Source organism: Dendroctonus ponderosae, unplaced genomic scaffold (genome assembly GCF_020466585.1).
Source record: "Dendroctonus ponderosae isolate FM_Combo_2020 unplaced genomic scaffold, Dpon_F_20191213v2 Dpon_F_20191213_3, whole genome shotgun sequence".
Taxonomy (NCBI): domain Eukaryota; kingdom Metazoa; phylum Arthropoda; class Insecta; order Coleoptera; family Curculionidae; genus Dendroctonus; species Dendroctonus ponderosae.
This window is the reverse complement of record NW_026018508.1, coordinates 12,445,670-12,453,721: the sequence shown is the minus strand read 5'-3', so window position 1 is coordinate 12,453,721 and position 8,052 is coordinate 12,445,670. Positions and strand designations below refer to the sequence as shown.

At 33.4% G+C, this 8,052-nt stretch overlaps 1 protein-coding gene across 5 annotated transcripts in view; it reads right to left on the bottom strand.

The window, feature by feature from the left end:
* The window catches only part of LOC109537413 (serine/threonine-protein phosphatase 2A regulatory subunit B'' subunit beta), a 46,540-nt gene that overhangs the window by 24,600 nt on the left and 13,888 nt on the right, over positions 1 to 8,052 (bottom strand). The gene's annotated exons all lie outside the window — the stretch shown is intronic.

Sequence of the window (8,052 nt, the reverse complement as noted above, 5' to 3'; positions counted from 1 at the left end):
AGGCTCAAGCTGTAAGAGAAAATTCCAATTAGTAGAGAAATTAATTTGAAAAATTACCTTGACGTTTCGATAGCTCTTTTCTGCTATCGTTATCATAAGAACCTAAATGAACCTAAAAAAGAGTATGTTAATAAATTGTGTAACAATAGTAGGATAATGCAATATATGAAAATTCGCTCTGATAATTCGTCTGTGCAAATTGTCAGTTATGATTATTATTATTGTTATTATTTTAAAAAATTTTTGAGGCGAAATACCCAAAAAGAAGTTTGTAAAAAAATTAATCCGCCTCAACAATATAGAACTTATCTGCAATGATACTTTTTGGACATTTTCGGGCTCTTTGTAAAATCTTGTAGCAATTGTGGTTTTTGCAAAAAAAGGAATTACGATAAATGTTCTTATGGAATATACTGCAATCTTAACTAATCTAAGCTAATCTTAAACAGAATCTTTTCTCTTAATTTAAAACAAAAAATCTTGATTTCAGGTATGAGGAAAAACTACAACTAACAAGTGTTTGTGTGAATAAAGTGTTTGAGAACTATGTGAGTGAAACCCACTCATAAAATTCCAAAAAAATTGCATTTATATATATTTTTTAAAATTAAAATTGATGCAAAATCTGTGTTAGTAGAAAGTGAACAATTAGAACACAAAATATCTTCACATTAATCACGAAGTGGCTCTAAATAGAACAGACGTAATTGGATTAAAATGCTAATCTGCAATAATTAAACCATACACAGGGTGTTGCACCAAAGCCGCCAATCTTTAAAGCATTGGAAAGTATTGAATTCGATCCTCTTGAGACTGTTTAAGACATCATTAAACAAAGTACTTGTTGGGCAAATTTCTAACAATGGGTTACTTTACTCGAAATTGCGTTACCGCATCTTGGCCATCTCGAGGTCGTTTTCGCTCTTCCATTATTAACCATCCGCAGTGTTATTATGAAACCTACACAGTGGCCAGCAGGTTTTTTTTAACAAATAGCCAAAGGCACGATATTTGTAGCTAAATATAGCGAACGGGTGGATATTTTTAAAAGCCGTTCTAAATAAATTGCAGGAAATGTGTCGTTCAGTGACATATTTCCATGACAAATTCTACGTGCAACTAACGTAAAGCTTGCCCCAGAAACAGTGGTTCGGATGGAAAAAGTGCTGTGACTCCGAAATTAAGCTAATTATTGGAAAACTGGGACATTGATCAGGACTGCAGTGAGAAGCCAAATAGAATAATCCAATAAAAATTGCCTTCAATTATAATCGTTACTATACAGAGCAGGATTTGCTGCTCCTTCATTAAACCGCCGTAAATATTTTAGAAACTCACTGACCATAACGCAATAAGTGCGGCTGTTTAATTAATGTGATGCTTAATATTAATATGAAATGAAAGTATAACAAAGTCACTTTTCACGTGCAAGTTCTTGAACGCCAGTGTCATAACGGTAACGCACTTTACTTTTGCCGGTTAATTGAATGGAAAATTGGCAAGATCTGGACTAAAATAACAATTGAGTACATATGAAAGCAAGATCTGAGATTTTTTCAGGGGTTTTCATCGATTACATGGACTGCAAGAAAACCTGCCTCACGGGTCATTCGACTCATAAAGCTAAGACTTTATAATCCTAGGAATTTATTCATATCAAAATGTGCTTGTGCCAAGGCTACGTTCTCGATGAAATGATCGGCGTGACGCAAACAGGAAAAAAATGTTGTTTGTGTCAGATCCGAAGTGTTCAAACAATCACATTTAAATGTGCAAAGAAGAGATTTGAATCAGCGCCAACCCATCACGAATGCCAAATCATCTCAATCAATTTTAATGGAGAAAGTAGTCAGTTGCTTCAATGCCATCAATAGAAAACTCCTTCTGTCCCTTTTCATATACTTTGAGTGTGGAAGACACATGGAACACTGACTAATTAAAAAACTGTCGTGGGCTAAAATATACGGTTATTTCCGGACCCATTATATATTCATTAACTTGCAATATTAAATGCATTTGCCAGTACTTGCAATACGACGTGCACATTGTAATGGAGCTGAAACAATTGGAAAATCATTCACTAATTCTCATTCACGTTATGTAACTAGAGGAGAACAGGTCCCGACATACAAGCACCAAATATTTACATGAGGATATTGATATTTGCCTTGCTGATCACAAAGACGTGGGCCTCAGCATGTATTTGTCCAGGCTATTTTCGGAAAGCTTTATAGGACTAGATGATGATTCTCACATTCTAATCACCAAAAATCCTTCGGTAAATTGAAATATCCGTCGAATTTTATTGCATCGTTCAGTCGCATTTGTGCAGCTGAATTTTGTTGGAGACAACAACTGAAACCCACTGATGAGTTAAGAGAAAAACTCCCATTTCTTAACTAAATCCGCCGTATATTACGAAAAATAATCGATGTTCAGAGGCAAAACTTGAGTAGTTATTTTCGCGCTCGTTTATGTCCCGAAAAAGTTCGTAAATTACGGTTTTAACATGAATTTATTGCCGACGTTATTTATGGCGACACATCGCTGCATTGTACAAATGTATTCTTGTAATGCCAAGTCCTTAAAATTAATTTATTTTTTTTGTGTAGCTATGTCGCGAAAAGCTTAGTCGTCGTTGATAAAGCGATAGGGATTCCTTACAATCATTTTCGAGTTAATTCGTTAAAAAAAAACATACAAAAACATACTGATGATGATTAATAAGGCGTTCCTTAATCGTAGCACTAGTTAAATTTAAAAAAAAACTGCCATATAAAAATGAAACTTTGCTGGAAAAAATAAAAACAAAGCTGACAATTTAACGCTTTTAAGAAACAGCGCTTTGATTTTCTAGAAGCACTAAAGAAACGCCCTCTACATAAAGGAACAAAACTGAAAAATATTTTCCGAAAATGAAAATCAAGCTGCATGAATCTGAGTGTAGAAGTTCAGAATTCATAAGCATTACCGGGTTTAAATCAAATGCAAGTAAAGATTGACATTAAACCCACAGAGGTTATTTCTTCATCCACTAGAAACAAAAACAGTGTGCACAGAGTGGCATGAATCAGGACAAAATAAACTAGAAATTTTAAAAATAAACGAGATGAAATTAAATAATCGAGATGACAGCACGCGCAAAACAAAAACAATTATAAGTACGTAAAATATAGAAAAATAATCAGATTGTGTACCTACAGACATTAAAAATACATTTTCATATTTTAGAAATTGAAAAAAATTTAGATTTTTTTAAATGATTATTTCGGAGAAACTTTGAAGAAGCAGAGAACTTTGCAGGATAATATATTTTTTTTAAATCTAAGTCATAGAAGCTTAGAGTTTAAAAAGCAGCGGTAAAGCAACCAAAAGTTAGAAACAAAAAACCGCAAAAGCCATTGAGTCAAAAGAAGTGAAAATTTATTTGCATCGGAAATATACGGATCGCATTCTGCGAAATCCGATATTTTTTCAGAAAACGTAAACTTTGATATTTTCTTACACGAGCCTTTCGAAAAACTTTCCAGAAAAATATACATTTTTCCAAATTTGAGTTATAAAGGCTCAGAGGTAAAAGGGCCTCAAAGTTTTGAATCAAATTAATTAAAGAAAAATAATGAAAAATGTTTGCATCGGAAACCGATAGATTTTAAAAAAATTGTATTTTTTTGATTTTCCTAAATGATCATTTTGAAAAAAACTCTAAAGCAAGAGGAGAACTTTGCAGAAAAATTAAAAAATTTCGATTCGAAAAGTCGAGTCATCAAGGTTCACAGCTAAAAGAGCAGCGCCAAAAACACCAAAATTCAGGAAAAAACATCGCTTCCGACATTTAATCAAATGCTGAAAAAACTGAAATAAAAATTTAAATATTTTTGCATCGGAAATATAAATCTCGTCATCTGCGGAAACCAAGAGATTTAAAAAACTATGAGATTTTTCTGAAAGATGTTTTTGGAGACAAGACAGACACTTTGAAGAAGCAGATAATTTTGCGGAATAATCAACATCTTTAAAACTTGGGTCACAAAGTCTTAGAGTTTAAAGAGCAGCGGTAAAGCAACCAAAAGTTGGACAAAAAACCGCAAACGCCATGGAATCAAGTGGTAAAAATATGTGAAAAAATAAAATAAACAGTATCTTTGCCTCAACAATTAATATTTCGGAATTTGCGAAATTGCAATCTGCGAAAACCGATAGATTTTGTTGAAAATTTGAGATTTGAGAACTCCTTATAAATTTTTAATTTTTGCATGGGAAATTTACATTATGCAATCTGCAGAACCCGATCGACTTTCAAAAAATTCGATACTTTACGATTTTCTAAAGAACGGTAACGACCCTTAAAGCATCGAAAATTTCGCCATCTGCGGGAACTTTCTCTAAACGAAAATGGAAAAAAGACAACCTTTCAGAAGAAAATTTTTTTTTTTTATTTGTGTCAAAGGCTCAGGGTTTAAAGGAGGGCGGTAAAGGAAACAAAGGTTAGAAAGAAAAAACGTAGGAAAAAAATTAAAAAAATCGCAATCAGTGGAAACTAAATAGACACTTAGGAATTGTAAATTTTGAGATTTTTCTAAATGAGCCTGTGAAGAACGAAGAAAACTTTCTAAAGGAATATATTTTTTTCAACGTGGGTCGTTAAGGCTAAGAGGTAAAGAAGCCAAAATTCAAATACTAAAAAAAGAAATTCAAAAAGTGTTTGCATCGCAAATTTACCTCTCGCAATCTGCGAAAACCGACAGAATTTTTAAACATTGTAAATTTTGAATTTTTCTAAATGATCCTTCAAGCAAAAGCCGCAAAAAGTATTGAATCAAATGCTAGAAACGTGGGAAGAAAACAAATTAAGAATATGTTTGCATTGTACATTTAGATCTCGCAATCTGCATATCTTCAAGTATCAAATTTTTCAACTACAAATGTTGTGCTTGTGCTTCAAGTACAATGCTGAAAAACAGGAAAATTAAGAACGGATGGAAGACGAATGCAGACATATTCAGGCTGCATAAACCTGCATTTGGAGACAATCTTGCTGAAAACGTAATAAAAGTTTGGATTAGAGACAGGACAAGAAGTTTTTTTGCTGAAAAAAATCTTCAATACGCGAAAAGCGTCATTTAAACGAAACCTTCACAATACTTAGAGTAGAGTATTTTCACTCAATATTTTATCAAAAATTGGCCGAATATCCTTAGCTTCCCTTTTACGGGCAATACTACCATGTTTTAACAATCTTTGACGAATTGTCTATTCATCTCGCAACCTTCCTATTAATTATGGCACTCATTAACATTAATCTTCTTCCATATGTATTTGTTATGTATAAATGGCCGGTTATGTCACATGTTTTGGTGTTGTATGCGTTTCACAAGCGTTTCCTTCTAAATTGCCTACATGTATCCAATTAAACTGACTCTGTTTACAAGAACTGCACCTTAAAATGAAGCTGATGATGACTGTCCCAAAATGTACGGACTCGGCCACTCCCGGCATCTTAAATCGTTGTATTGTTACTTACAAATCAAGCGCAATTCATGTTATTTTTACTGATGACGACCCGCCTAGTGGATTGCGTCATTTACAAATTCGAAAAAAATGTTAGTTTCAAAGAAACCCAACATTTTTTATTCTCAGGATTTTTTTACATGCAGAATTCAAACTTTATAGGCCACATAAAGCGGTGCTTGTCCAGGTACAACTGGCAACATTCGCAGCTTGAGGACAGAGCGAAAAATGATGTCGCCTCAAAAACAACACAGCTACTTCCTTGTTGTACATCTAATAGTGGAATGGTATAAATAGATGGAAAATGTGCAGCAATAATTCGAATCTCGCGTCGCTATTGATGCAAACCCAAGAGACACACATTTCGGTAGCGAAACTAAACTAGAAACATCACTTTCGGGTTCGAAGAAATCGCGCTAAAAATACCGGAAAATGTCACAGTTCCATCACTGTAACCATTCTCTGCTAAAATAAAACTTTACCGAATGACTTTCGAAATGTTAGCCATTGTTTATCGGAAGATCGCCGCCTATAAACATACAGATATTAGCAAGTAAAATTAGATGTTCCCTTTATACTTTGACCTTCTTTACTGCGAGATGTGTTTTATAACACACCTGCGAAATGCCATTAGAGAAAATAAAAATCAACGTAATTTATCGACTTTGACGTAGGTACGGTAATGATTGGTTTTTGCTCAATTTAATTACCATTTTGCAGTTATTGTTAGTGACGCTCACCAAGAGAAAATCAATCGAGAGAACTTCCATTTCAATGCTAATGAAAATACATACTGTAGGTGTTCAATTTAAATAATTTTTCTTGTATATTAGCTGCCTTCAACTGGAACTAGTGTGTTTTGGAGTGACTGAACATTGCAGGCAACTTATTAGGGTATTAATTCAATAGTTATTTCTAATATACCACAGGCGAAGATATTTAGAGAGCCGATGCAAAGGAAAACTTATGAATCAAAGACTAATTTATTAAATGGCCTAAAATTCCTAAAACGCTAAAACCTTTCTAGGCACAACCATATGTATCTTTGAATGTTTTTGGGAAAAAACGCGTGAAAAATAAAAATGAGAATTGTCGGAAACGCTGATTTGAAACACAAACACGTGGTTTTTAAATAAACTTGCTTCATAGATTTGCTGCTGAAAGTTTAAGTATGGAGATTTGATCGCGGCTTTTCAGCCATAAATTAGACATTCAACAACGTCTAATGGATCTGTTGTGACGAGACCTTAGGTCACGACACTGATTGGATATCAAAAAATAGGAAATTGCCGAGTTTGAAGTGTTTTTGCGGCTTCGACATCCAATAGTTTTTTACTTTTGAGTCAACTTTCACACCCAACAACTCCAATGCATTTGTCGTGCCGAGCCCAGTGGCCAACTCCGACACTCAACAATTCTAATGTATTTGTTGTGCCGAGACCGTCGGGCACCAAGTTGGATGGCAAAAAGTAAAAAATTTGCAAGTTTATAGTGTTTTTTTAGCATCCGATCTAGGGCCGTGTCCCAAAAACTCAATGCAACTTCTACAATTTTAATGTATTTGCAACAATTCTCAAGCTAAATAGTATTTTTCTTTACGTCGAAATCAGTGTTGTGCCCGAGACTCTTCGAGCACAACTTCGACTCAAACGGTCAGATTTTGACGCAGAAAGTTTGGCAGGAAATCAAAAAACCTGCAAAAGCTCGCTTTATTTTGAATATATTACGTTTTTTTGCGACGTTTTTAACTGCGGTTATAACAATTTTGTTAAGGATTCAGGAGAGGGTTAAAAAAAAATTCGTTGGTCAAACGCACCGTTTCCAAAAAAATACATATTGATTATTAATCAAAATTAATTCCTGGGTTTCAGTCAATTATTGTCTTTATTTATGAATTAAAATACGTTTCGGTGTATTTTTCCACCATCATCAGTTTTACTAAAATAACATAGTTAAAAAAAAATTCATTAATTTAAAAAACAATCACAGTTCATATCACACATTAAAATACATCACAATTGCAACACTTTAAAACATTCTAAAATTAATTAGGCCTAACAGGTGATTAGACAGGACAATCAAATTTGGGAAGAGACTAGAATTCTTTGTTCAGATACTTAAATATTTTTACTTACACGTGTAGCGTTGTTGCTGCTTTAAGCCTTCGCATACATTTGGAGTATTAATTTTGTCCAGTTTGGACACAAAGCGAATAAAATATTGTTTATATTGATTTCTTTTACTTTCAGCTATTTTTCTTTGAATTCTGAAAATATTATTTTTGGTTGGTTCAATATACCGGGTGTTAGTTAATATTCTATGTTTATTTCATTTAATTAATGTATGATATACAGAGCTAAGATTGTCGGTATCCGATCTGAAATTCATAGCATTATTATGTATTTTAATCTGTATCAATCTCTTCTCTTATTATAATTACTCTTGTTAATCAGTATTTTTGTGTTATCAAAATCAAAATTATGCAACTTCTGTTGTGCATGCTGTGCTAATGCTGTACCATTTTCGTTATTTTTCTTAGGC